This window comes from Meriones unguiculatus, chromosome 4 (genome assembly GCF_030254825.1).
Source record: "Meriones unguiculatus strain TT.TT164.6M chromosome 4, Bangor_MerUng_6.1, whole genome shotgun sequence".
Classification (NCBI taxonomy): Eukaryota; Metazoa; Chordata; class Mammalia; order Rodentia; family Muridae; genus Meriones; species Meriones unguiculatus.
Genome location: NC_083352.1, coordinates 40,640,691 through 40,667,818, shown reverse-complemented (window position 1 = coordinate 40,667,818; position 27,128 = coordinate 40,640,691). Strand labels below are relative to the sequence as shown.

Sequence of the window (27,128 nt, the reverse complement as noted above, 5' to 3'; positions counted from 1 at the left end):
AGACCCAGTGCACAGAGCAGTGGTTTTAAGAAGGTGGCAGACAACTGTCCTGCCTCTCTTGTTCTGGTATTTCATACTTTTCATCTGCACATCATCTGGGCAGTCACTGTTCAGGAGACCTAAGCTTTTCCTCCATAGGAGTATTATCACTAATCACATTTTCCTCCGTTGATGCGCCTGCTGAGACTCAGTAAGCCAATGGCCAGCTTGGCCTCTGAAGTCACTCTCCTGCTGTTTCCTGGAATGCCACACTGAAAAGCAGATTTTGCATGTGTGAAAAGTTCAATCACAAATTAGGCCAGAAATTTTTTCTCCACTGATGGAAGAATTTGAGTAATGTCCAAGATACCTGCAACTACTTTATCGTGTCTGTAACATACAGTCTTCCTTAGGTGATTCCATGTCTTTAAATTTCTCTTTAAAATTTCTAAACAGAACCTCTGTTGGATATTTTATTAAGACTTTCACTTAACTTCTTATTCTCTGCCTTATGACACTTGCAATGCTCCAGCATGTTACGCATGTCCACCTATGTACACTACTTGACTGTCATTTTGCAAACTCAACTGAACCATGTTTTCTCTCTAAGAACACAGAAGGGATCTTTTAATGTAGTCCCTTCGTACGGTTTCTGGGTAATACATAGAGCTGGTGGGTCCGTATTTCAAATATTTTCTCCCAGACTTTGCATCTCAATTTGAAAACTGCCTTCACTTTGTGTATGTGCACCTAAGTTCATTATAAAAGGACTAAGGGAGACATACTGTTCCTAGTAATGAACACCTATCCTTTCACTCTGAAATTTCTTTAATTTACTATTAGCATTGATCGCTGTCAACCTTTTGCCTGATAAATTTGGAACATGTGCAATTCTGTTGGGTGAAACACCATGATTGGCAATAACTGTTATTATATAGATTGATAGTTGTCCTTATCAGTAATGATGTTATTTTTGGGTCATCAATTACTGCTCTAAAGGCTTTACTTATTTATCCATAATCCCCTTAAGCATTATGCAAAGCTGATGTAGGGACTTAAAATTGCGAACCAGAAAAATTGATCAGAATTTTGAATGCATCACTAAATATTGCCTGATTAGTTAATAGTAAGTACTGTCACTTGAACTCAGAACTCTGTGAGTTTCTAAGTTTATGCTTATTCTAATCTTTCCAGACTGGCTTAAATTATTTCTGAAAATTAAATGAGATTAGACTTGTGCTTTAACAATGCACAGACACTCCCAGTTAAAAATCAACCTAAGTACAAAACCAGTTCATGTCAGAAATCCATTCCTTTATCTGCAATTTTTTTTTTTACTGAGTTCCTTCAGTTATGAAACAGATAATGTGTGGGTTGCTCATAATATAATGTGGATAGGGAAAGGGCATGATCTCCAGTCCGATAGTGATAAATGTCTGCCATGCAGATAACACTGCCATTCCTACATAGATTCTGCAATCTACGTCTCTGACATCTGGGATGATAAAAGGTAGAACAGTGTACCTAGCAGTAACTGCTATAGCTTCCTAACTCCCACACTGTTTCTCTGGCTAGCTGCCTCGAGTGAACTATAACTTCATTGATGTTCTGGACTGAATTAAAAACAATATAGAACTAAAGAGAAATATTTTTTAAAGTATTCGTGTAAAGCACAACATATCTCCTTGTGCACGCATCAAGGTCATGGCTTAGATTTTCTGATGCAGATCCTAGGCTTCATATTTTACAGTCCTTCCCGAAAATTTCTGTCAGGCAGCAATGACTGATGATCTTCTCTGAGCATCCTTGGTTAGATACCACTTTGTTTGTGATTTCCCATAATGAATCTATAAAAGTATTGTGAGTGCCGTGCAAATCTGTCTGATGCAGCTGGTCCCTGTCGCTTGCCCAGAGTCTGCTCTGAGTTCCTGATCCATTGTTGTCACTTCTTTCTCTGACATTTCTTTGTGGATTCCAGCTCTGCATTGGCTCCTCTCACTTGATGTTTGCTAATTCTTCCCAGAACCTATCTTTGCTGAGTATGTGGATATGATTCTGACTTTTCAACATTGGCCTGTGGTTTTTATCTATACTGTCCATGGACCCTGATGTCTCCATCTTCACCATGACTGTTCTTCACCTCTAGCCTTAATAGTTGCACATTTTCCGCTGTAATAATTAGACAAAAATTAAGACAGTAATGAAATGATCTGAGGCTGTTTAAATTCTACTCCTAACAAGGCCCAGGACATAACATTGCACCATTAAATATGCAGCATTACTCATCATGTACTTTACATTGGATTCCTATTTTTTTCATAGTGTAACTTTAAGTTTGCACCTTTCATACAACACACACACACACACACACACACACACACAACAGTCAAAGCTAAATAGATTGGGCAGTGTTAACTGACTTGATGGTAGCCATCATTTAACAAAATATACATTTGTGCCATCAAGATACTATAAAACAACATATATATGTGATCCATACATTGAAAATATAAAATAATATATAAATGTATCAGGCAGTTATATATTATTTGATAGTTATACCACAACAAATCTAAAACAACACATGAAATATAAAATAGAATTCCAAACAAAACAAAAGCAGAAAGAAAAAATGTCTTTTGAAATAAATTAAGCAGTCAGAAAGATCCATGGCTCACACTGGTGAACTGTCATACCATCCTTTGACATTGTCTTTGAGCTGCTCTGGGAACCAGTAGCTAAGCGTGTCCCCTCCACTTCCTCCTCCTGTATTTCTCCCTTGAAAGTTTCTTTTCTCTTTAAAGCAAACCTTGCTGTTCATTTAAGTCTGACTCCTGAGGAAATTTTTTAGTTAGTTTGTCTGTTTTTTGGTGTTGTTTTCTGGTTTCACCACTGGTGAAGTGGGATTACAAATTTTTTAATTGAAGTAAATGCTCTTTATACTATATCTTCTGATTATGCTTTGCCCCTACCCTAACTCCTCCCAGAGCCTTCCCACCTCCCACCAGCCCAACCCTATGCCATTTCTCACTCTTTAGAAAGTAGACAACCAACTCTGGGTATTAAGACTCTCTTTTGGGGGAAGGCAATGAGGGAGAACAAATTATACCAAAGCATAATGGCATATATGTATCTCAATGCCACAACATAACCTATTACTTTGTAAACTAAAAATATATTTAAATTAAAAGCATTTTCACTTGGTAGGTTTCTGAGCTGATGTCTACCCTCTAGAAGCAGTGGAACCTGGAATAATGGAGCTGATAAATGAAGTGGTCTCATTCAATTGCCAACGTTATTCAGAGCTCAGACAATTTATACACTGAGGGTTTAGAAGAGTCACGTAAGTAAAGTTCTAATGAGTTCAAGCTGTACATAATCACTAGGACAAGCCTCAAATGGCAGAAACATGTTTTACCGTAAAAGCATACAAAGGGTGCTTTAAGCTTTTAACTGAATAACAGCAGAACCTGAAGTGGACACATTTTCTGTCTGCTATACCTGGGAGGAGCCTGACAACACATTCCAGGAATGTTCTGAAGAAACTGGGGTCACAAGATGTCTGTCTGGTTTTCTTAGAATGTCCTCACAGGCACTCAGGATTTTGCTCTGGTGACTCCATTCTTGGACTGTGTCCAGACAGGGTGAAGGCAGGGCAGAGGCTAAGGATGACTGCACTAGAGACATAAGCTGACCATCCTGAAGATCCTTTACCTATACTTGTGCTACCCAGGGTCACTCTGGTCATAATGGCCTCTCCTTCATGCTGTACCTTTGTGTGTGTGTGTGTGTGTGTGTGTGTGTGTGTGTGTGTGTGTGTGTGAGATTTAATCCCGAGTCAGGGAGTTTAAGACATATGACACAACTTATTGTTAAATTGGGAAAGCAATCTTTCATTGTTGCATATGAATACGTCTGCATTTATGGGTTTTGTTTTTTATGTTTTCAGTTGTCTGCACTGAGGTACAACTTCCAAGTCAATGAGAAATGCTCTGTGTAAACAATTCACAAATCGTGAACTTCATGCTGTGATAAAATCTCACAGCATCTCACTCTGCTTTGCCCAGGATATGACTCAGCCCTGTTGAGTATATCCATTGTGTGCATTCTACCGCCTGTTAGAGAATCTCGGTTAGAATGATGATTATGGTGCCTCAGTTCAAATAACTCTCTTTTCCCTACGAGTAGGCTCCAAGCAAATGAGAAGTGCTTATGGCTAAGAAATATGCCAAAGAGAAGCAGTGTCATGTTTCTAAGTAGAATGTAAATGCACTGTTGAGAGCAACAAAAAGGAACTCATTCATAGAACTTTGGTTGTAGTTATTTTCTAATTGTTTTATTTTCTATTGTTATTGCTGCTAACTTCTTTATGTACATTAGTATGCATATACAGGTACACAACATAAGTATACATGTGCTGTGTCCATAAGGAACACGGTTCCACTATACCAGAAAGTTCAGAGATTCCTTGAAGCTGCAGAGAGATACTTCATACACATCATTTCTGCATACGAATACAAGATACTATTTTAATGCCTTTCCATCAGAATTAAGCACTTGTCATGTATGATGGTCATTGCTCTTGCAGTTTGAGATGTGAGAGCAAAATAAACACAGACATTTCATTTTTTCTTCACAATTTCACAGATATATTCATTTCTCCCACAAGTCTTAGAAACCTTAGTTGATAGCATGAATTCAGGCATGAACTGTCACTTAAAGGTCCACTTCCTTCCTCTCTGAATATCTGAATTGTCAATATCACTGTTCTTATCTGCTAGTGCCATTGTTAAATAAGATAGTGATATGGAAATATAAATACTCTAATAATACCATATTTTATGAGAAAATGATTACAGTTACTAACAAACCAAAAGACACTTTGCAAATACATCTCATGTAAAACTTGAGAAGGGATAATTCAAGTTTAGGGCAGTGCTGAGGGGGATGAAATGAGGTTTATTGTTATTCTAAACAACAGTCTATTTAAATCACAGGGGTTGTTCATCTGTGGGCTTCCTTTGAAGAAAATTTAGACTGTAGTTGACCACAGCACCTTTCCACTAAAAGAAAACAAAAAAATATATAATTTACTGAGGTCTTCTTCATGCTATGAGAATACTGGCTTTTCTAGATTGGTTATGAGGAATCAAAAAGGTGAAGCTTCTCTGCAATACTGAAGTTCTCAGAGAAATGTTAGGATCAACAACAAAAAATGGGTAAATCTAGTTGAGGAGGTTTTAGGTGTACACATCTAAGAAGCATCACTTCTGATCAATGAAGAACAGATTCATGAGGAAACGTCTGCCAGCCCATGGAACCAAGTGCCTAAGATGCTGACAAGGAAAAACTGAAATGCGTGAAGGGAAGAAAGTCCTCACTACTTGTGGACTGGGCAGGAAGTTGGCAGATAAATGATGCACTGCTCACATAGATAAAGTGTTCAGGTAAAAGAGAGAAAAACCATAATTTTTGCATGTTGAGTTCTATCTTAAAACTGTCACAACCTCTTCCTAAATTTGTAGTTTCAATATTCAAGAGGTTAATTACACCATGCCATTGTTGCCAGCTAAGCAAAAGATGTAAGAGTTATTTAGGACAGTTTCCTGCAGACCTTAACCTCACATGACTTTGGGTAGAACAACCAAACAAATATTGACGATAAGGAGAAACTGAAAAGCTACTTACTGTAAAGATGTATGTGAGACTATAACGACAAACAATATATTTACTTTGCTTCTTGAAAAGTGCACAACCAAATCAGTAAGAATATTTTTTAAATGCTAGTCCCCCCCCCAACCCAAGAAATACAAATGAAGGTTGTGATCCCAGGGCTGAGAAAGTTACTGTTTGCTGAGCAGAGGGACTGATCAGATAAGATAGTAAACTGTCCTCATGAAATCTCCCAGAGGTGTGTGAAGGCCAGTGTGGGAGAACAGAAGAGACACTTGACTTTGTCTTCAGAAGTCAGAGTAGATCAACAGACAGTTCAGACTCCACATTCGAAGTGAATTAAAAGAATGGTTGGAATTTTATGGGCAAGGGTTTTTCAATTAAGCCTTCCATAAAAAGACAAACATCTGCAAAGCCGTGGTTCTGGAAAACCATAGGCATATTTATCAGACAGAGTATTTATAATTGTTTGTGCATGACATGTGGGAAATATGAGAATCGTTACTGCAGAGAGACCAGGAATAAAAAGGTAAACTCAAACACTCAGATAGCCTTGACAATACTAAGCTGCATCTTACCACAATTTTCTGTATTTCTCTAGGGAAACAATGTTTTCCCTTCTCTGACCTGTCTGCATGTCGCAGTTTGACATGCTCATGCACCCTACAATGTTTTATGCAATGTGAAACAAAACAAGATAAATAAAAAAGAAGATGGTTTTGACATGCATCTTTATACACCTGGGTTACAGCTTTCCTTATTTCTTGCTACATACATAGTGTGTACTAGCACTCGCATTCAGATATTGTGAGGCTTCTCATTCTTGCCACCCATCGTGATACAGTAAGCCTCACAATGTCTGAATGTGAGTTACTACAAATACTCTGCTAAAGACATCAGCTAGGGGAGTTTGTGGTCGGTGTACGCACAGAGGACACGAAATAACTGAGTCTGCAACAAAGAGAGTTACTTAGCTAACAGAGTCAACCAAACCAGTGATTCTTAAGTCTAACATTCATCAACATCAACAAAAGTATTTGTCTAAAAACATGAAGAAACAGGAGGCTCTATACCCAGAGTTTATTATCTCGTAGGTCTGACATGGCTTGAGATTTTCTCTTTCTAACATCTTCCAAAGTTGACAGTCTTAAGACCATGTATGGATTACCACTGTTTCTGAGGATGCAGGTAACAGAGTTATTGAAAATATGTGATGGGAAGATGATGAGTAAAAAATGCATCAGCAATGAACTGACAGAAGTGATGGCAGATGTTAGAACTTTTTTATTTTTTGGTAGAATTCATAGGGTTTTATGACACTGGATGTTCATATTGAAGATGAAAATAATTGTCTTATGGATCAAAATTAAGTCTATATGAGATGAAGAAAGTATAGGAATGGATAGGAATAGAGTGAATTAAAGAAATAGAATGAATCCAGTTCATGGCACCTTAGTTTTGATTTCCTTAATGGAGCCAGGCTTGCTAGGTTTAACAGGCCATGTTGATATAGCTCTGGGTCTTAGAACATGACTAGTACCAGACAAAGACTGAAAATCACCAGCAATGTATGAAGAGCAAACCATTGGGAAAAATCCAAGCACACAGGAATGGGTTTTGACTAAGAAAAGCAGCGAACTTAAGCAGAATCCTGAAAAAAAAAAAAAAAAAAAAAACACAAAAGAGAGAGAGAGAAAAAAAATGTTGACAAGACAGAAAAGAACACTGAAAAATGAATAATCCAAAAGACAGAAGAAGAACAGAAGAGGACCAAGTTCTAGCAAATGAGAGATAAGAGATTAACAACCACGCATAATAAATGGTGTCATTTACTTTCGAGATCAAACGTTGAGCGCATGAAGGGGTCTGATGGTAACTTCACAGCATCTCTTTACTCAGCCATGCCGTAGCCACGCTGCTGGACATCTTGCACAGCCTCCATCAGCCACCACATGTCTTTAATCTTTCTTGAATTTATTACAGAATGCTTCAAGCCACCGGGCTCATCCTTTTAAAGCTGCACACATCCCCCAGGAATTAGCTTTTGTGCAATCACAGGCCCTTGAAGATTATCTCTTCCTCTTTGCTATGAGATCCCTGAGAGCCTTGACTTGGTAATGCCTCAAAGCCTGCTGGGTATTAGAACTGAGAGTGTGTTGCTCACTGATTCAGAGTTGTAGTTGTTTTGTTTGGGTTTTGGTTAGTGTGTGTCTGTGCAGCGTGTGTGTGTGTGTGTGTGTGTGTGTGTGTGTGTGTGTGTCTGTTCACTAGGCAGGTTTATTTTTGTCAGTGGATGTTGTACAAAATAATAGGCTTCACTGTGACGTAGCACATGTATACATTACATTCGTCATATTCAGCACCATTTACTGTTCTTGCCATTTCGTTTTCTTCCCCTTCCTGACAATTCCCTCCTTTTCCCCAAGAGGTCCCAATTTTACTTTCAAGTCCTTTTGTTAATTGTTTTTAATCTAGGTTACATATATGAGAGAAAGGCTTGTGATATTTGTCTTTATGAATCTGGCTTATTGGGCTTAACATGATAATTTCTAGTTCCATCTTGTTTTTGTTTTTTCTTTTGTTTTTTTTTTGCAAAATATATAATTTCATTTTTTTTTTTAATTACAAGTGTGCACACACAGCCATATGCAATTTGTCCTTTGAGAGTTTCCACTTATGTGATTTGGTATAGATACCCCACAACTCTTCCAAGATCTACTAATTCTTCTGTACAAAACTAACTCTGAATCATTTTTTAAAACCTATCAAGACTAATTTGTGTCTGCGAAGTTATTCTTGGATGTGCGGCCTTCCAATAGAGCTTGGTCAACTTATCAGGGCTTCATCCATGGAGAAAATCGACTCTGTCTCTCACAGCAGCTAACAGTATCTAATAACTTAATGACTAGGCCCGGTAAGCCTGTGCTCACCTCCCCTCTCCATGCTGGGTTTTGATTTGCTATTACACAGGCTTTGTGCACACTCTTGCAACCATTGCTGCTCTACTGTGACTGGAAGGTACTGTTTGCTTGTAATCACCCCCCACCCACACCTCTATCTCTTACAGGCATTTCACTCTATCTTCTGTAATAATCGCTGAGGTTTCGGCAAAAGGGATGTGATACATATATGTTCACTCAGCCCACTGGAACTTTTTATTCTCTGCACCTTGGCCAGTTAGGGGTCATTGTGTTAATCATCATTTACTGAGGCTTATTAGTTGAGGGTTGAGAGAGACACTGATCTATGGGTATAATGACAAATCACCAAAACACTATTTAATACTATGTTCATTTATTAAAATAAGAGTAGTAGACGCTCTACTATTACCTGTGTCCTATCTAGCCATACATTTTGGTCCTAGAATGGTACCTGGTATTGGTTTCACTTTGTGAAGCAGAACTTAAATCCAACCAGAAAGTGGATTTCTTTCTTTCTTTCTTTCTTTCTTTCTTTCTTTCTTTCTTTCTTTCTTTGTAGCTTAATTAAACTCCACTAAATGTTTGTGCCACATTGCCTCGTCCTTATACATTCATCTATTTCTGGTGACCTACGTGATGCCATAGTTTGGCTATTGCAGATACTACCACAAGAAGCATAGACGTACAGCCACCTCGACTGTATGCTGGCTTCGATTTTTTCCAAGAGATTTTGTCCACGTTTCTGAAGTATTCCAGTCACCTCATAATGTATCCCTATTTGTATTATCAGGACCTCGTAGAATTCTAAGCCTGAAACCCTGATTTTTTTCTCCCCAACTTTTCTAATATATCCGTGTATCTGAGACTATTTTCCCATGTTAAACTTGACTGGGTTGATGGTACAATATGGTTGTTTAGCTCAGACCCAGAGAATCGCTACAATTATCTCAAGCCACCTGCACACTGCACTCAATATGCTTGTCAATCAGATGCATTTTACAGTGATCCAACAGAGGCCTAAACATCCCTTCTTCCCAGTCCTCTCCCTAAAACGATGAGGCTGTGAAACACAGAAATCTTGGGGCTGTCACATATTTACATTGATTTTAAAGGAAGGTAAATTGTACTTAAACATATAACTTAATCCTTATGACCCAGGATAAGAGTTTTTTCCCAGTTATGAAAGACAAAGTTTCCCAATTTTTTTTTTAAGATTTATTTCTTGGTCTCTATCCATGACAACTTTTACTGAGAAACTTCTGTTCTACCTTATTTTAGTTGAATGAAAAAAAAAAACTATTTTTATTGAATTTTTATGAAAAAGTTCTATTTGAATACTTCTGGTGGATTTTTTATTAAAAGAAGAAAGTAAGACAAGGGATAAATAAAGGTAAAAAAATACAATAATAGATTACTTTGAAATTATCATAGGCCCTTAACTTTTCAACCATAATGGTATAAGAGAAATATTAATGATTAAAAAACAAACAAAAGATGTTAGACTCAAGACTTGTGCATTAAACACCTAGGTATAATTAGTGTGATTTTTTAACGAGATTTCATGCAGAAATGTTTAATAATCATTTTGTAAAAGCGCATGCAGAACTGAATTCTGAGCTCTCTCTTCCTCTCTTACCCTTTTATCACATATTAGAGACTGCGTGTGAGCAGCACCTCCTCCAGAAATAACTCCCTGATTCATCAGAACAGAAAAAGTTCAGCAAAAGAGTTGAGTGCTTTCTGATACAGATGGCATCTGCCATTTAAATAAGTTATTTAAATCAAGTAGGGAAAATATCTCACAAATCTTTTTCAGACAAATACACCAAAGAAATCTGGAATAACATCTAAGACATCAGAAGTTGTTTTTGGACCTTCAAGATTTCCTTTCATTTAGGCAGCAAACCATTGTGTCTGTGACTCCTTCTTTTCCTCTTGCTCTCTTATGAAATTCCATCTGCTTGTAAGTGTCATTGCTGGAGCTTGCATGAAAACATTTTTGATTAGCACTAAAAAAGGTCTAATGTTTGAGACCTTGAATGCAAAACTTCTAATAAAAATAAACTTCAAGGTCTCATATACTCTTATCAGATCAACCGTATGGTCCCAGAGTAGGTTGCTTAAATCCTGGCTAAGCTTGGGAGTGCAAAGCTTAATACCCACAGGCTTGCAATCTTTTTGAATGTGATTATAATTCAGCACCAGCTTTGCATCCTGGATAAAGGTTCCCCTTGAACACAAAGTATGTTACATGCTTGTGAGGTAGTGATCAAAATACGCAGTGGATTATGGAGCTTGCTGTTCTTCAACCTCCAAAGTGGTGTTAAAATGCTACATCCAATCAGCTAAGCTGTAAATTAAATTTTTTAGATTGAAGACATAGTTTTATTTCATATGCCAGAAACTCATTTCAACCCTAGCATTTCTGTTAGCACATTGCATCTAGCAGCTTAACTCAAGAGGTTTAATGAAAGTTTAAAAACAATCTGTTGCAGATTTTGTGCCTAATTTATTTTTAATTGCAAATTGTATGACACGTTATTGCCTGTGAAAATAGAAATTTAATTTCCTTCCTGTTTTTTTTTCTTTTTTTTTCTTTCATTCTTTCTTTCTTTCTACGCCCCCAAACACACACAGGCCCCATAATTCTGTTACAACCAAAGAGGAAACAGGCTTTTAGCATGCTGTTTTCTGAATTTTATTTCTTTATTCTTAGATGCTTGATTGTGCAGTCTTTGGAAACTGTGTCTCATGCCACATAGCATTATCCTTCAAACATGTTCTCCTGCCGTCAGACTGCACTGCCTTAACGTCTGTGAGGTTACTTTTTTTTCCATGTGTGTGCCACGAACGCGCTCACCCCCAGTTCAGGCTAGTGAACCCTTTCTGATAGTGTCACATTCGCCCTCAGAGGCACTTTAAATCATGCAAGACCCTTACTGCTGCTGCAGTAAGAGCTTAGACAAGTTACGTTGGTCAACTTGTAAAAATTAGATATTTATTTTCAATATTTGGTGGCAGCAGAACAAACTTTTTTTTTATTACCATTTTATTATCAGAGTACTTTATTACTAAGTTTTGCAGTGCAACTTAATTTTTTAAGCTGGCCTTCCTTGCAATGTATTGAAAGAGAAATCCAATAAAAGTGCCTATCCTGGTCTTTCAGAAAGTTTTTCGTACTGTGCTGCATCTGATAGTTTGAAGTTGTAGAGGAATCTGAAATGTAAAAAAACAAACAAACAAAAACAAAAAACAAAAAAAAAAAACAAGGTTCAGAAACAAAGGTCTCAGGGCTTGGTTTGCATTTCCTCCTGACATCTTTGGCAAATTTACATCACAACAGTGTTCTGTTATTTGTTTTTGTTTCCCTACTTTCTTTTTCTCCTTCCCTTAGAGAGTAGCCATCAGCGCACTTTCTCCCAGCAGGCCTTCCCCCCTCTTCGCTTGCCCCGTGTCAGCCTAAGAAAACTGCCATCCTAGCTAGTGACAAGTTCAGGACTGCCAGTTGCCATATTGGGTGTGTGTGAATTAGTGTGATGAGCAGGTCTCCCATTCCTGCTAGACAGTGCTTTCAGTTTCCGTCAGACCCACATCCAGGGATGGCCCAAGCAACAGGATGTCATGTTTTGTGTTAGCTCTTTTGTAAAGTGCCTCTGACAGCAGTGACCTCCACAGAACACAGGTGTGACGAGTGGGAGTCTTCATCTCCATGTGGTGATACAGTGCCAGGTATAGGGAGGCATGGCTTGTTGCCTGGGGTAGAGGAAATAAACTCAATCTAAAATATTTGAAACATTTCAAATCAAGCAGGCAGACGGACGGTCAGGGAAATAAGTTAAAAATAAACATTTAGTACAAAATATGATCAGCTTATTCAATGAAGAACTGGTTATTTCAATGTAGCATATTCAAGTAGAAAATAACTATATATAGTCTTTTAAGATATTTGTATGTTTTATTTTTAATTTTAATTATTTAATTTTAATTATTTTAAGATTTAATATATATAGTTTCTTTTATCATTTCATTCACAATGCATCCTTAAGATTAAATAATTATGTAAAATATTATTTTTTAGGGTTTTCTACTTTACAGCTTAGACTGGTTCTGATAATTAAAAAAATCAATAAACATTTGGTAAAGAAATAGAGACATTTTAAATAGATTATATCACTGCATTCGATAAATTACAAGAGAAAGTGTTGCTTGTCTATGTATTTGCATAGCAGAAGTAATATCTATTTTTATGAAAAGGGATTTGATGAGATCTGATGACTCTTTGAACTTGATTAGATAATGGGACCAGTGTTCCAAAGGAAGTTGCAAAAATGTTCTTGACCAAAGGAATGAAGAATGAACTTTATGGATACTATCAGTCATAGGCGGTATTTAAGATCTGGGGATGTGCCTGTTAATCTGATAGAACTGGCACATACAAACATGAATCCTTGTGGAGATTCCCACTTCTGTTTCCAGGACATGACTTGTTATCTGTTTTTATAAATTCATGTCCAAGACTGAATGACAAATTACTAGGAAGAAGGCATCTTCAACCTCTCCCACTCTCTTCTTTTCCTTCCTCCCTCCTTCCTTTTTAGCATCCCATCCTTCACTTCTCCCTCCCTGACTCCCTTCCCCCTTGCTTCCCATTACATTCTGAGGTCAGAGGTTTAGGTAAAAGGAACTAAAATTTTGTAAAGCTCTCTAGATAAAACTTTGCTACTAGTGAAAAGGTAGTTTGAATTATAGTCTGTTTGAACTGTTCCAGCATAGTCCAAAAGGTTGGGTACTTATTTCTTTCCTTGTTAAAGAAGCACTCATTTCTTTTCTCTCCAGTCATGTGCTCATTACAACTTTAAAATGCTTCCAATGAATCTTTCACTCCCTCTCTTTCTCTCTGTAGCTCTCTCTCTCCCTCTCTTTTTCCTCTCTCCCTCTCCCCTCTGTGCCCGCACTAATTCCCACCCACACAGCGTGTCATACTCTAACCCATGCTGGAATGGGTTTGAATGCATGGTTATAAGGAGTGGCACTATTAGGAACTATGTCCAACTGTGTATGCAAGTGTATCTATAATCTTTGAGGTTTCAGCAATTTGTAAATGAAGAATATAATTTTTTTTTAAAAAAATCAGATTCATCAGAAAGCGATCAATGTATCCTTACCCAGGCCAGATGACAGTTGTGCATATATCTCTGCTTACTCTATGATTTTCTAACTTTAACTCATATCTGTCAACATACTATTAGGGAAAGAATATGATCAAAGCATAATATAAGAAAAATAATATAAAATTTTAAAAATATAAGCTAATTAAATCTGTAGTATAAGTATTTCCAAAATGTACCTGGGTAATTTAGGATACACTTTATCCCAATCTCTGTCAGTCAAAATTTTTGTTTGAAAAAATAGTTAAAAGAATTATGTTTTAAAATGTAAAAATAAATCAATATAAATAAGTATAATGTTATGTAAAAGGTAATACAATAGCTTAGTATAATGCTTTTCATAGACAAAATTTAAACTATTTTAGGACTCATGGATTTTTTTTTTGTACTCTGTTGTAATAGGTGATTAATATTTGCTGTTGATATATCTTCTGGTAATCTTTGCTGTTAAGCCTAATAGCTGTATACCAAAATCACCACACAAAGACTGGGTTTATTTAGTTAACATAGAACACAATGCTGGGCAATAGTTACTCCATCCTAAACCTCCAAGCCCTCATAGTTTTCTAACATTTAGATTTCCCACATTATACTTGCATTTTGTGAAATCTTGGGTCTGGTTCATGCTCTAAGTCCTCCAAGATCTCTTGGCCAGCTCTGCTCCTAGCTCTCCTCGCCCTTTTCCCCCACTCATTTCCTGCCCTCTAGCTCCTCCCCTCTTTCCTCTGGCTCCGCCCAGCTCAACATTGTGTCTAGTTGCTTTATTTTGGCCTGTTTACACAAACTGATACAGGATGCTTAGAATAAGTATCACAATGAAATACCAGGATTGAAACCAGAGAGTCAGGGGGGAGTGAGCAATTGAATGAACAAGGGTAAGGTGTATACATATCAAAAGAACATTATAGCAACAGTACTCAAACTAAATTTTAAAATAAAAGTATAACCCAAAATATGAAAGGTAAATTTACCAACTCTTTGTAACATTTACAAACACACATGTATCAAACTATATTATAAAAAGGTTACTCTTAACTTTTCTCACTAAAATAATTACAGCCAAAAAAAAACCATTTTGAGGTAACAGAAATAGTGTATAATTCAAATATACTCTCAACAAAAGCTGTACTGCTGTGTAAATTGGGGAATTTTTTTTCCTGAAGGCTAACATCGCAGTGTCAGACTTATAGTGTATTTATTTAGTACATGGCTTTATTTTTTTCTACTTTTTATTTATTTTCCTGTCTGCATTTGTGTAGCAAACATAGCTATCCTGACTGAGTAGACATACATTCAGTGAAATAAGTTTTTTAACACCATGATAGAAAAAAAAAAAATGACAGTCACAAACAGCATCACATGAAGTAAGCTGCATTCTCTGTCCCATGCTACCTAATTTGTCTGTGGACATACTTCTGAAGCAATTAACAATCTCCAGTCCCGTGTGGCCACAGGAATCCCCTATAGTGGGACATTCAAATTAGCAGACACCTTAGGGATAACAAGTCTAACATCCTATTTTTATTTCTATGTTTTTAGATGAAGGACCCGACATTGGGAGAAATTAAATCACTTAACCCATGTCATAAACTTAAATGGAGCAAAATAAGAGTACCTAACTTCCTGCTCAACTTATTTCCCCTACTTCCTGCTTTAACTCAATTAGCTTCCAGGAATTATCCTATCACCATATAACCGCCTATTCCTGGGATATAAAAGATGGGAACTATAAAGCATACCTACTACAGTAAGATACCACTTGGAATGAAACAGGGACTTTAAATTCTTGAAAAGGGAATGTTTGGATGCAGTTAAACTAATGAAATGACTCCTAAAAAATAGCTTAGATATTCATTACACATAAGCATTCCTATTGATAAATAAAATAAACTGTGTTGTGTTGAAAATGGAACAACTCTAAACATATGTCATGTCTGCTGTCGCGAGTTCTTGCAAACCAGGGGCAGACAGGATGCGCAACTGAGCTACCTATGTGCCTAAAAGATAAATGAATGGCAGAAAAGATAAATCTTCTCTCCTAATTATGTTAGTCACTTCCAAGCTGCTGTGACTAAACAATGAAAGGAAGCAAGTTAAAGAAAACTGCTTCTGGCATGTGATTTCAGCCCGCTGTGTAGAAAAGGCGGGAGAGTTTTGGTGGTAAGACAGTGAGGCAATATTTGGAACACCAGGAAGCAGAGACAGGCCTGGAAGCATGGACAAACTCTCACCCTGAGGCCGGCCCACTGGCTAGAACCTATGTCACCAAGGGTTTGCTGCTTCATAAAATAGCACCGCTAGCCTTCTGATGCATGGCCATGTAGGGGACATCTCACATTCACATGTGAAGACCTAAAACCCAAAGTGACAAAGACGGGGAAAGAGATTTATGTGTCTGTCCCTCTTGATAACAGACTGATTTGGAGTCTGGAGTGTTCTTCAGCGCAACAAATATGCATCGGATTTTTAGCATGGATTCTCTAATCTGCCTGATGCTGTATATATTGAGGAGAAACAGTCAGATATATTATAGGATCTCTATGTGAGGCACAGCCAAGAATAACCAATTGCAAGGATAGATTCCCAAATGTGTAGGGAGAACATACCTTAAAAGCCAGACTGAGTTAAAGAAACATGTGTTTTGCAGACTCTGTGCTTATCCTGTGTAACAAATCATTGCTTTTGGAGTCATTTCACCTGACTTCATTTTAGTATCACCACATAGGACATAATCTTAGTTAGGGAATCTACGGGACTGATAATTAACCATGCTTTCTGTGTGAATGTTTGGAGGATAAAATGAGTCTCTAGAACATGACATTTAGTAAATAGCATAAATGAATGAATTATACTGGTGTCTTCTGCATTTATGAAGGAGAGGCAAGGAAGTGAATGTGACTAAAAGAAGCAGGGACATGCTTCTTCCTCCTTCAGTGTCTAGGAAGCTGGCCTTTGAATGACGATGTTGACAAGACAGGAATCATCCCATATCATCTGAACCATGCAACTAGTGTAACAATGTCAAGAGCACTTTAAGGACTCAGGAGTGAGAAGTAAATGAGTGTGAGATCTCAGGGGGCCAACAGTAGAATTTAAGTTGTGAGGAGAATAAAAGTGGCATCAGGTACTATGTAGACCACATAAATACATGCCTGGCTGCATAGTTCATTCTCCAGTTATCTGCCCTGTCTACTGCCTGCCACCAAAGCACACACCATGACACGGGTACAGGACATCCAAGTGGTCCTCTAGTTTTCACCCACAGAAAAGGGTCTGATATCCTCAGTATCTTCTGTCACCTCCTTTGTTATCCTCTCCTAAAACACTCAGAGTGATCCCTTATTTATGTATAAAAGTTTAGTAGGCAGTACAGACCAATTATGATGAAATGACTTCATAAAGCCTGTTATCTCACATCTCTGCATGTGTAAAATAATGAAAGAGGAAATCTCACCTGTAAGAACATGTAGCATATGAAGATATAAATTTGGATTGCTTAAGAAAAATAATAATAATAATAACCATTCTCTTAGTCAGTGTTCTATTGCTGTGACAAGACAATGACCATGACAACTCTTACAAAGGAAAGCATTTAGCTAGTGCTTCCTTATAATTTCAGAGGTTTAGTAAGCCGAATGGGAAGCATGGTGGCAATCAGGGAGACATGGAGCCAGAGAAGTATTGCAAGTCAGATATCCATCTAGGCAATAGGAGGAAGAGAGACATTGGAACTGGCCTGGGCTTCTTGAAACCTCCAAGCCCAACTCCAGTAACACTCAGTGACTAGGCATCACCTACCTTCAACAAAGTGCCACTCCCTAATGACCAGGCCTTCAAATATATGAGCCTATGGTGGCCATTCTTATTCAAAACACCACATTTCTTTTGTAAAGGTCCATTAGAAGGCTGGCTGTTGGGAAATAGAAAGGAAGATGGATGGAGGAGAGGGCAATCGATGCAGAGGGTGTTTCAGATAGAGCTGAATTCCATGAGTCAAGATAAGAGGAGCGGCTGGTACCAACAGTACAGTTCTGCTAATGCAAGCTCATAATTCTGGGGTTTGTTTATCCTGAGCTAGCACCTGCACAAAAACAAACCAAATGATGTCACTGGGTCTATTGATTTCCCCTTTAGAGATCTTTAAAGCATGTTAAATGTAGGTAGCTGCTGTAGTTGAATATTTACTATTTCACATTTTGCAGCTTTCACGGTGACAAAACTTCAGCCCTCTGTCATGAGTTTTATTTGTTAAACTGTCCTAAACATTGGCAGTGCTGTGATAGGTGAACACTTCATACTCTGTCACACCAGGCTAATTGAAACTGTGTGTGAATTAGTGTAGAGTAGAAACTAACATGGTTAAAGGGGGATGTGTTTAACTGCGTCCTGACAGTCTAGCTCTGTGATGTGGCACTGTTTCATTAGCGTTTCGTGAGATCTAAAGCAGAGTCACCCTATTTCTACTATTTCTACAGCCATGGTTATCGATTAACAGCTTCCAGTGGCCAAAGAGATGTACTATTAGGGAGATGACAAGTTTATTCAGCAGTTGTTCTGAAAACCTGTTTTAGTAATGAGCAGTGTAAATGAAGCCTCATAGAAGACAACCAAAGAGACACTCTCCACAATCAAAGGTAACCCTTCGCTGAAGAAAAGGTTCCTACCCTATCCTTACTGATCTGATAAGCATACTTCAACAGGACAACTGATTTTAAACAGGAGCAAATGGTAGAGATTTCTCTCCCTACCTGAGCACTGCAAGCCTGGTGAAGCCTGTACATCTTTGCTGGCACCTGAGGCATATTATTATCTGAAAATACTGGGAAACAGGAATATTAGGTAACTTTCTAATAAATGATATCTCAACATTCAATTTGTTCTGTCTTTTCAAGCAGAATTAGTTTTAGAGGTATTTTTGTTCATTTATTATTGGGAAAGACTTTACTAACTTATTCAAGCAGGAAAATTACCCCAAAAGCTTACAAGATTTATAATGCTTAGGAAAAAAAAAAAGGCAATTCAAAACCTAATGAGACATTTTAGGCCTCATTTACATCTCTAACCTGACCCATTTTCTGCAAAACGTTTTTGTTGGTAATTTACATACTAAAAGCTAGTTATTTATCCATCCCTAACCAAAAAGTTGATGAGATTACTAATACCAGAGCGAAGTTACAATTACTCTAAAAGCCAAATCCAACCATTTCTAAGACGTTGACTATTGAGTCAGTTATTTAGCAATATCTTCATTACAGGCTGACAATGTACCCAAACACTGAAAGAGATGACATGGAAGCTCAAATGTTTCATTGCCACACTCAGACTGAGAGCCAGCAATCTGCCGAGGAATTCACACGGTGGGAGGAAAGAACAGTGAGGTTCTTAGTCTATGTACACATGCATCTAGAGGAAAATAAACAACACAGTGAAATTCCTTTTTCCCAAACCAGTCAGTTCAAGTGTCTCATATATATTTTATTTTATTATATTATATTATATTATATTTTATACATACATTATATATAATATATATTACATTGTATATGTTAAAACTACATGCATTTGAAGCTAGTAATTTTATTGTTTCATTGCTGTAACTCTTGTATATGTTGTTGTTGTTGAGGTGTGTATGTGCAAGGAATGTTTCTCCATCTGTGCATTTACACATGTCTATGAGAATGTGTACACTTGTACACTTGTGAGTGGAAAGGTGGAAGACAACCCTCAGTGTCTTTTGGGGTACTATCCACCGGTTTTGTTGTTGCTGTTTGTTTATTTATCTTGGTAGAGGCTCTCTATCTGGGTCCCGGGGCTTGCCAGTTTGCTTGCTTATGAAAGAATATTAAACTCCAATATGCAAAGGGAAAGGAAGGCTATGGTGAAGAGCTGAAGTGCATAGATACCTCAGATCTCATAAGTTTTAGGAATATTGATAGTTTTTTTTTCAATGAGAGATGTAGAAAGAAAAATAGTGAAAACTAGAATCCTGAAAAGGATGAAGAGAGGAGAGAGGGAGAGGTTAGTAAACAGACACAAAGTTAGAGATTACAACAATCAATTCTGTATCCTATGTCAACGTAGGGTGACAGTAGCCGCTAATAGATCGTATGTTTCAAAATAGCTAGGAGAAAAGATTTTGAATGTTTTGATAACTAGGCAGTTACACACATTCAAAGTGAAGTAGATGCCAAGTAACTAAAAATGTTAACCCTGCATTGTGTGCATGTATCAAAACACCACACTACCCCAGAATATATTATTAGGAACAGGCCAACAATATATATCCATATGTATGCAAACCTTCCACTAATGTTTTAAGGGATTTTGCAAGAGAAATGAGGGAATAGGGTCTCAATGAGGAAAGTGATTTTTGTTCAAGTTGAGGACTTGAGTTTGAGGACCCAGAACCCACATAAAACTCTTCATCTTCTGTGGTATGCATCTGTGAACACATTTAGAGTAAAGTTGTGTAGAAAGATTCTTCAGTCATGCTGGCCAGTCAGCTTGCCTGGAAGGGCAATCTCAAGGTTCAGTGAGAGACCAATTGTCAACAAATAAGGTAGAGAAGCAACTGAAGAAGGCATCCTGATGCTACTGCACAATCTGTCACAGACAAGAGCACCTGTACATAATATGCACACACACCCATACCCACACACCTGCAGGTACATACACACACACACACACACACACAGAGAGAGAGAGAGAGAGAGAGAGAGAGAGAGAGAGAGAGAGAGAGAGAGAGATACTAAGAAATGGGTGATGTGAAACTGTGAAACTGAACATTGGCCATCTGAACGGAATGCACACAAATCAAATGTGCTCTACTGTAACTAATCTTCATTAACTATTACCAACAGCACTTGTCACTAAACATATCTATGGCCTAAAGAAAAAATAACAAAGAATGTACCTTTTCTGAGGCCAGCACTGAGAAATAAAGAGAGAAAAAGAGAAGAAAAATCTAGTCCTAGAGTCATCTCATTTTAAGGAGATTCATCAGGCAACCAGATGACTCACTTTGCCTTCCTTTGGAGGAAATGAGAGCATGAGGCAGCCTGCACTATCCTACCAGTGGGGTAACAATGAATGCAATACAAGAAGTGAAGAAATTCTCCGGTATGCTGTGGTGGGACATCACTTATGCTTACTGAGTAACAGTCACTTTTTAGATGAAAATCCTTGATGCTTTGTTGAATTTCTCTTCGTTTTTTTCCATATTCTTTAACTACCATAACATGAGCAGGCTAGATACACACCAACGCATCTTGACACTAGACTTGAACACTGCAATGTGACTACCCTAACAAGATTCATTCCAGTGCCAACAACATTGAGAAACAGAGCCTCACGGATGTGCTTCTTAACTACCACCAAGCATATGTTTTCAGGGTGTTATCTTTATATACAGTGAAAATTGTATATAACTAGAAATGCATAGGGAAAAAAACTTTAAAACTCAGAAAATTATGATACAGAAACATAAGGATTACCATAACCATTTAATTTTTATCTGTGCATTATTCTTGAACAAGGTATTCCTGTACTGGTTCCTGTGTAAAATATGCTCTTCTCTCTCCAGGTGAAGATCTGCTACCTAAATAAAACACCCTAGGCTAGGTGAGCAAGTGGCCACCATTCTTCACCTGTGAGAGGCCAGCAGACAGAAGCACAGCACACTGACGTTGTTGGCAGCCAGTCTACCCTGGAACTCAGCAACTGTCTCCAGAGAAGGCCTTACAGAGGTAAGTGTCTTTGTGTGGACAGGTGCTTTGATAGCCTGGTCTTCTGGATAAACTCTTTATTGAATTTTCCAGTCAATCATGTCATTTGTTCCAACAGAAGCTGTCAACATATTACCTCTTCTCTTTTCGTTGGCTGTATACCTTGCTTACCACTGTTATAGCACCAGAAATGAATGATACCTCACTTTCTCTGGTCCTGAGTGTTTGCATAATGTTGCAACTAAAAACTCAGAATGGTAGAGAGAGATAGGAGGAAAGAGAGAGGCTATTATTTATGTTTTAAAATTATTTTTTAAATTATTTAAATATAGCTATTATCAGAGGTCCAGTTGCCAAAGGCTTTGAGACCCTGTAACTATTTACTAGTATTTTATATAGAAGAGGTATATAGAAGAGGTATAGTATTTTATATGAAATGGTTCCTAAACATGAAAGATAAAATGTTGCCAGAAGAGAAATCTAGATAAAGTGTGTGGTGAACTATGTGAATGAAAACCTGGTGTGTACTAGCAAGATCATTAAATGGAAATCAGGTACATTTGCTGTGTTAATGAGAAAATTATCTCCAAATACATAAAAGCAAGTCTACCTCAGAATATATGTTATGTAAATCATGCAAATCTCACTTTCATTCCTGGAATACTGTCTACTGTGGAGCACCAAGATCACAACTATTTTGTACACAGAAAGTTTTATATAGCTGAAGTTTCGGTTGAGTTTCTTTGCTCGAGATTTCTAACTTTGTCCAAATAGGTACTGATTTTATTAACCCATTTATAAACAAGAATTATAGAAGCTACAAATGCCCACAAATTTGTGATTCACTGCATCACATCATATACCCTCTCAGTGTCTGACTAGTGTAAGGTCTGTGACTAAATATAGAGAGAACTAGTTCCTGCGTATGCTATAGGCAAAGACTAAAAGCAGAAATTCTATAGAATGTCTAAATGTCACAGGTGTTATTGGAATGAAAATTCACTTTCCTATACATTTTCTAGGTGTTATATATAGATTGAGCTGGATACCATATTGTTACACTTATTTCTGACTCCATCACCTATCACCTTTTTCCAAATTACTAGCAACTAAAAATAGCATTATAAAAATCAAGTTCAGGAGTGCCTCGGCAGAAACATGAAGTTCTGGTTCACTACTGTCTTTAAGAAATATGGTATATGTCACTTTTAATATTGTTGGTGGGTTGAGCCAAACTAATCGATGCGGAATAGCTTTACTGTCGGCATTTCAAACAAAGTGGAGGGAGGTGAATGTATAAAAAAAAATTGTACAGGAAAACCAAATATCACTATAAGAGTTCAAAGTTAGGAAAACCATATGATTAAGAGGCTCGTTTCACTTATGCTTTAATAAAGATGTATTTTATTGCTTTCAACTAAGTGTATGTGTGGGTGGGGTGAGGTGGGGTACAGTGAGTATAGGTGCCTACAGAAGCGAGAATAGAGAGTTAGATTCTCTGGACCTCTGGAGCCAAAATTACAGGCAATTGCTAGTCACCCAATTGTAAGCTACTCGGCCTGAGTTCTGGGAATCTGACTCTCTTCTCTGAAGGAGAAATATGTGCTCCCAACTGTTGTGCCATCTCTCTAGACATCTTTGTAGCTTTCAGATTGTGATCATGAAAATAATGCCGTCACATTCTTTTTCATAAATAAAATTCAAGTTTTGTATCACTTAGGGAAATTTAGGATGGAAATTTTACCTGGGTAAGGCGAGATGTACACGTACAGCCATTGTGTTGAATAAAAATGGAATGTATCATCCTGCATTTTAAGTAAAATTGGCCCTAGTAAGTAAAGAAAATGCAGCCTTTATATAGTACCCTTTGCTCATATAATAGAAATCCAGTAACAACATATTGAGGATTTTTACCACAGACAAAGGCTTACCCCTTTCAAGGCATAAACTTCCTTAGAATCCACTGATGTCCACCTGTTTATGATCAGGTAAAGTGTGATCATCTGTAATCAGATGTGTGTTTATTTTACGTAAATGTCGTGTGAGTCAACACAACAGGTCCTAGTATTCATGACAGCGTCTTTTCACTCAGCTCTCGGAGAGGCGTGCATGCATTGCAGGCACTTTCATGTCTCAAACATTAAGTAGCACTCAGAGGCACACAACAGTTTTCCTTCTAGAGATAGATTTTTTTATTTCCTTAGGTTTGGTCATTTATTTATTTATTTATTTATTTATTTATTACAGTTTATTTACTTTGTATCCCCCCATAAGCCCCTCCCTCCTCCCCTCCCGGTCCCATCCTCCCTTCCCCTTCTTCGCGCATGCCCCTCCCCAAGTCCACTGTTAGGGGAGGTCCTAAAAACGCAAAGGAGAACTATCCTTCTCCCTATCCATTTTCATTTTCTCCTGGAAATTAGCATTTTACTATGTGGAAAAGGGGATGTGGTCACACACTGTTTCACTTTGCCCATCTGGGGGTTTTACTATCCAGTTCAGGATGAGGTCCCAGCCTCTCATATTATTCTGTTATCATTTAGATATCGTCTCATGTCTTGACACCTTCCCCTAGTAGAAAGTGGAAAAAATAAAAAAATAAACACCAAGATGTGCTTCCCAAATCTTCATTTTGAAGCTTACATGCCCAGTTCTGTAACATTTTTGTAATAGGCAGTGTCACTGGGAAAAATAAAAATCTCACTTTGAGTGCATTGCTCCTATATATAAATATATATATATTAGTTACACGCTATAATTAATGGAAATAATGGCAAGAAAGGGAACACATAAGAAAAGTAATTTGAGTCTTTAGTTAAGAAAGTTTAATATAAGCACCACTCTTCTACTTAACAAATATTTCTGCACCAGAAACCTTGCTGGTAGGTGTTAGAGATCCTACTAAAACTTACACCCACAGTGTGCTGAGTGTTATGAGAAGTAAGACACAAATTTCCCCAAAGCGCACATGAAGCGGGAAGAGGTCCCAAAAATAATATAGATGAAGAGGAAACAGTAAAGGCTGAGATCCAGTGAAAGCAGAATTTGAGTTTAGAAAGCAGATGCGCATGCGCGACTTCCCAAGATGGCATGCTAGCTGGCACGTTTGTGAAACCAGCAGGCACGCACTGTGGTGACTGAAGCGTAAAGAGCAAGGGCAGGAAAGAATGAACTGGGATTATACCGGTTCAAGAGAGAAGGGAAAATCACAAGGGGTCCTAGTGTCCCAAACGGAAGAAATCAGTACAAAGCAAATGCGGGACCTTAGATCGGAAATGATATGGCCGGATTTCCATTGATCATAGGTGTGGTTGATGGACTGACATGAAAAGGAAGAGAGTGTATGCAAAGGCAAATTTGGAAATATTTATACCAAATTTAAAATGAGAAGAGAGTAGAGGTACACGGGCCTTAGAAAGAGATGGAGACAAAAAGTCTACTATTGGTTCAGAAAGATTGACTAAGGGCCAGTAAAGAGGTGAACATGGGCGGGGGGGAGTCAAAAAATGATTCTTTCAAATCTGGCTTGTGGTGTTTCCAGTTAAGTTCATCCTGAAATGGCCACAAAGTACCCAAAATAGTTATATTTGCAAGTGTCTTATTTGCAGCCTGAACTCTGTGCCAAACAAATAATTTTGAAATCGTTGACTTCTAGATAGCAACTAAAGCTGAGATGGTGAATGAGACTATGAATAAAGAAATAGCAGAATGAGAAAAGTTGTCTAGCAGAAAGGACTAGGAATGGCCCAATTCTTTAGTTATTGGGTAGCAGAGCTGAAGTGAAGGAAGCTGAGAAGAAATAGGCAAAGTGATAGAAAGCAAGGGTGAGGACAGTCTTTCCCATGAGGTACTCCAATATACACTCCTGAGCTGTGAGGTATCTCAAACTTTAAATGAGGGCATCATTATCTATCTTTGCAAGAGAGCTTTTGTAAAAGAAAAAAGTAGGAAATGGGGCAAAAATGGACACAATAGAATATTGTTCCATGAATGACATATGAGGAACTAGGATCTGCAAATTCAGACAGCTCTTTCTGAAAATTGGTGTGAAACTAAGGACAGAAGTTGCAATGCATATGTAGAAAGATCTTACTAATTTTCTCCATTATTCTGGATCAATTTATCTAGGATAGGAATTTTCTGTATAAGTGTGCAAGGAATGGGAAGGCAGTTGACTGCACAGGGTAACAAGAAAGTGAATGACCACAAACACTAACATAATAGGAAATAAATTTGAAAGTACCTGGTGTAAAAGTTCTAATGGGATCAGGAATAAATGTAGAAAAAAGAACGCAGCAAACAAGCGAGGCAGCAAAATGGGTGAATGAGGCAATATGATATTCCAATTTAATATTGCAAAGTAAAATTGGTAATTACATTCTGATTTATTTTATCTGTTCATTAATTTATACATTTATTGGGGGAGGAAGTTGAAACATGGTTTCTCTGTGCAACCCGGGAAGTTCTAGAAATAGGTTTGTAGATCATGCTGGCCTTGAACTTAGAAATCCACCTGCCTCTGACTCCTAGGTGCTGAGATTAAAGGTGTGTGTGCCACCACTGCCTTGTTTAAATTCTTGTTCCTACTCTGGTTCCTCTCCCTTAATGACACAATCACCCATGATCTGATTGGTGACCTGAGAGGGAAGACAAGTCGGGAATGGACCAGGGTGGTGAGACCTCAGCTATGAATGGGAAGAGAAAACACTCTTGGGAAGCAGCCTTCATTGAACAGCTCTTTTAATGCAGAGGAACAAAGGCTATTTATACCTTTGGGGTAGAAGCTTTACAGAGTGCGTGTACATCCTGGTCAGGACCAAGGTGCTGGGAATACCTTATTTGCATGAAGAGGCACACCAGGTGCTTGCTGTATAGGAACTTGTAAGGAGGGAGGAAGTTTAACTTGTAACTTGGCTTCGAGGCTAGGTAACCTCCTCAAAGGTGGCAGAGGTAGGGGCCATAAGGCTACATGCACCAGAACACACAGGCTCAGAACGGGGAGGAAATTGTCCTGGCCTCCCAGTCTCAAGAAGAGACTTTCAGGGTTTGAACATGCCTTGACCTCAATCTTGCTCTAGGCAGGCTCCCCTACTCACGCAGCTCCTCAGCCTTACACATTCTGATTTTTTTTTTTTTAATTTGAGAGTAAATAACTAAGGTGTGGTGATGGAAAGGCCAATAAAAAAAGATGTAGCCATCAAGAAACAAATGGACTGATACTTAAGAACAGTTTGTAAAGTGTGAGGACACATTCACAAGGCCACATGTTTGATCCTCAGCAGTACATAATCCTGCAGTCCTAGAAATCAGAAGGTAAAGATGAAAAGATGCGAGAACTAGAAGTTCAGATTCATGCTCAGCTACAGACCCTGGCTCCAAAATCAACCAACCAAATAAAGGGGAAAAACCCCACCATCACCACCACTATCACCAGTATCAACAAGAACAACAAAAATTGCCATCTAGTGATGGCTGGATTGGCATGGGAAGAGACAGTTGCTAAAACTTGAAGTTCATGAAGATGGCTGTACTTGCTGATAGCAAGGAAACGGAGGAAAGGAAGGCACAAGGAACTAGAAAGATATCCAACTATAAGCCCCTCTTGCCATAAGAAAAAAGACAATGTGCATGTGAAGATACCGTCAATAAGTAACGATCCTATCTTT

At 37.9% G+C, this 27,128-nt stretch overlaps 1 protein-coding gene across 14 annotated transcripts in view; it reads left to right on the top strand.

The window, feature by feature from the left end:
- The window catches only part of Tenm3 (teneurin transmembrane protein 3), a 2,741,632-nt gene that overhangs the window by 1,425,581 nt on the left and 1,288,923 nt on the right, over positions 1 to 27,128 (top strand). For all 14 annotated transcript variants that reach the window (XM_060381770.1, XM_060381769.1, XM_060381766.1 and 11 more), the window contains one exon: positions 21,324 to 21,486. The gene's annotated coding sequence lies outside the window, so the exon portion shown is untranslated. The remainder of the gene's footprint in view (positions 1 to 21,323; positions 21,487 to 27,128) is intronic.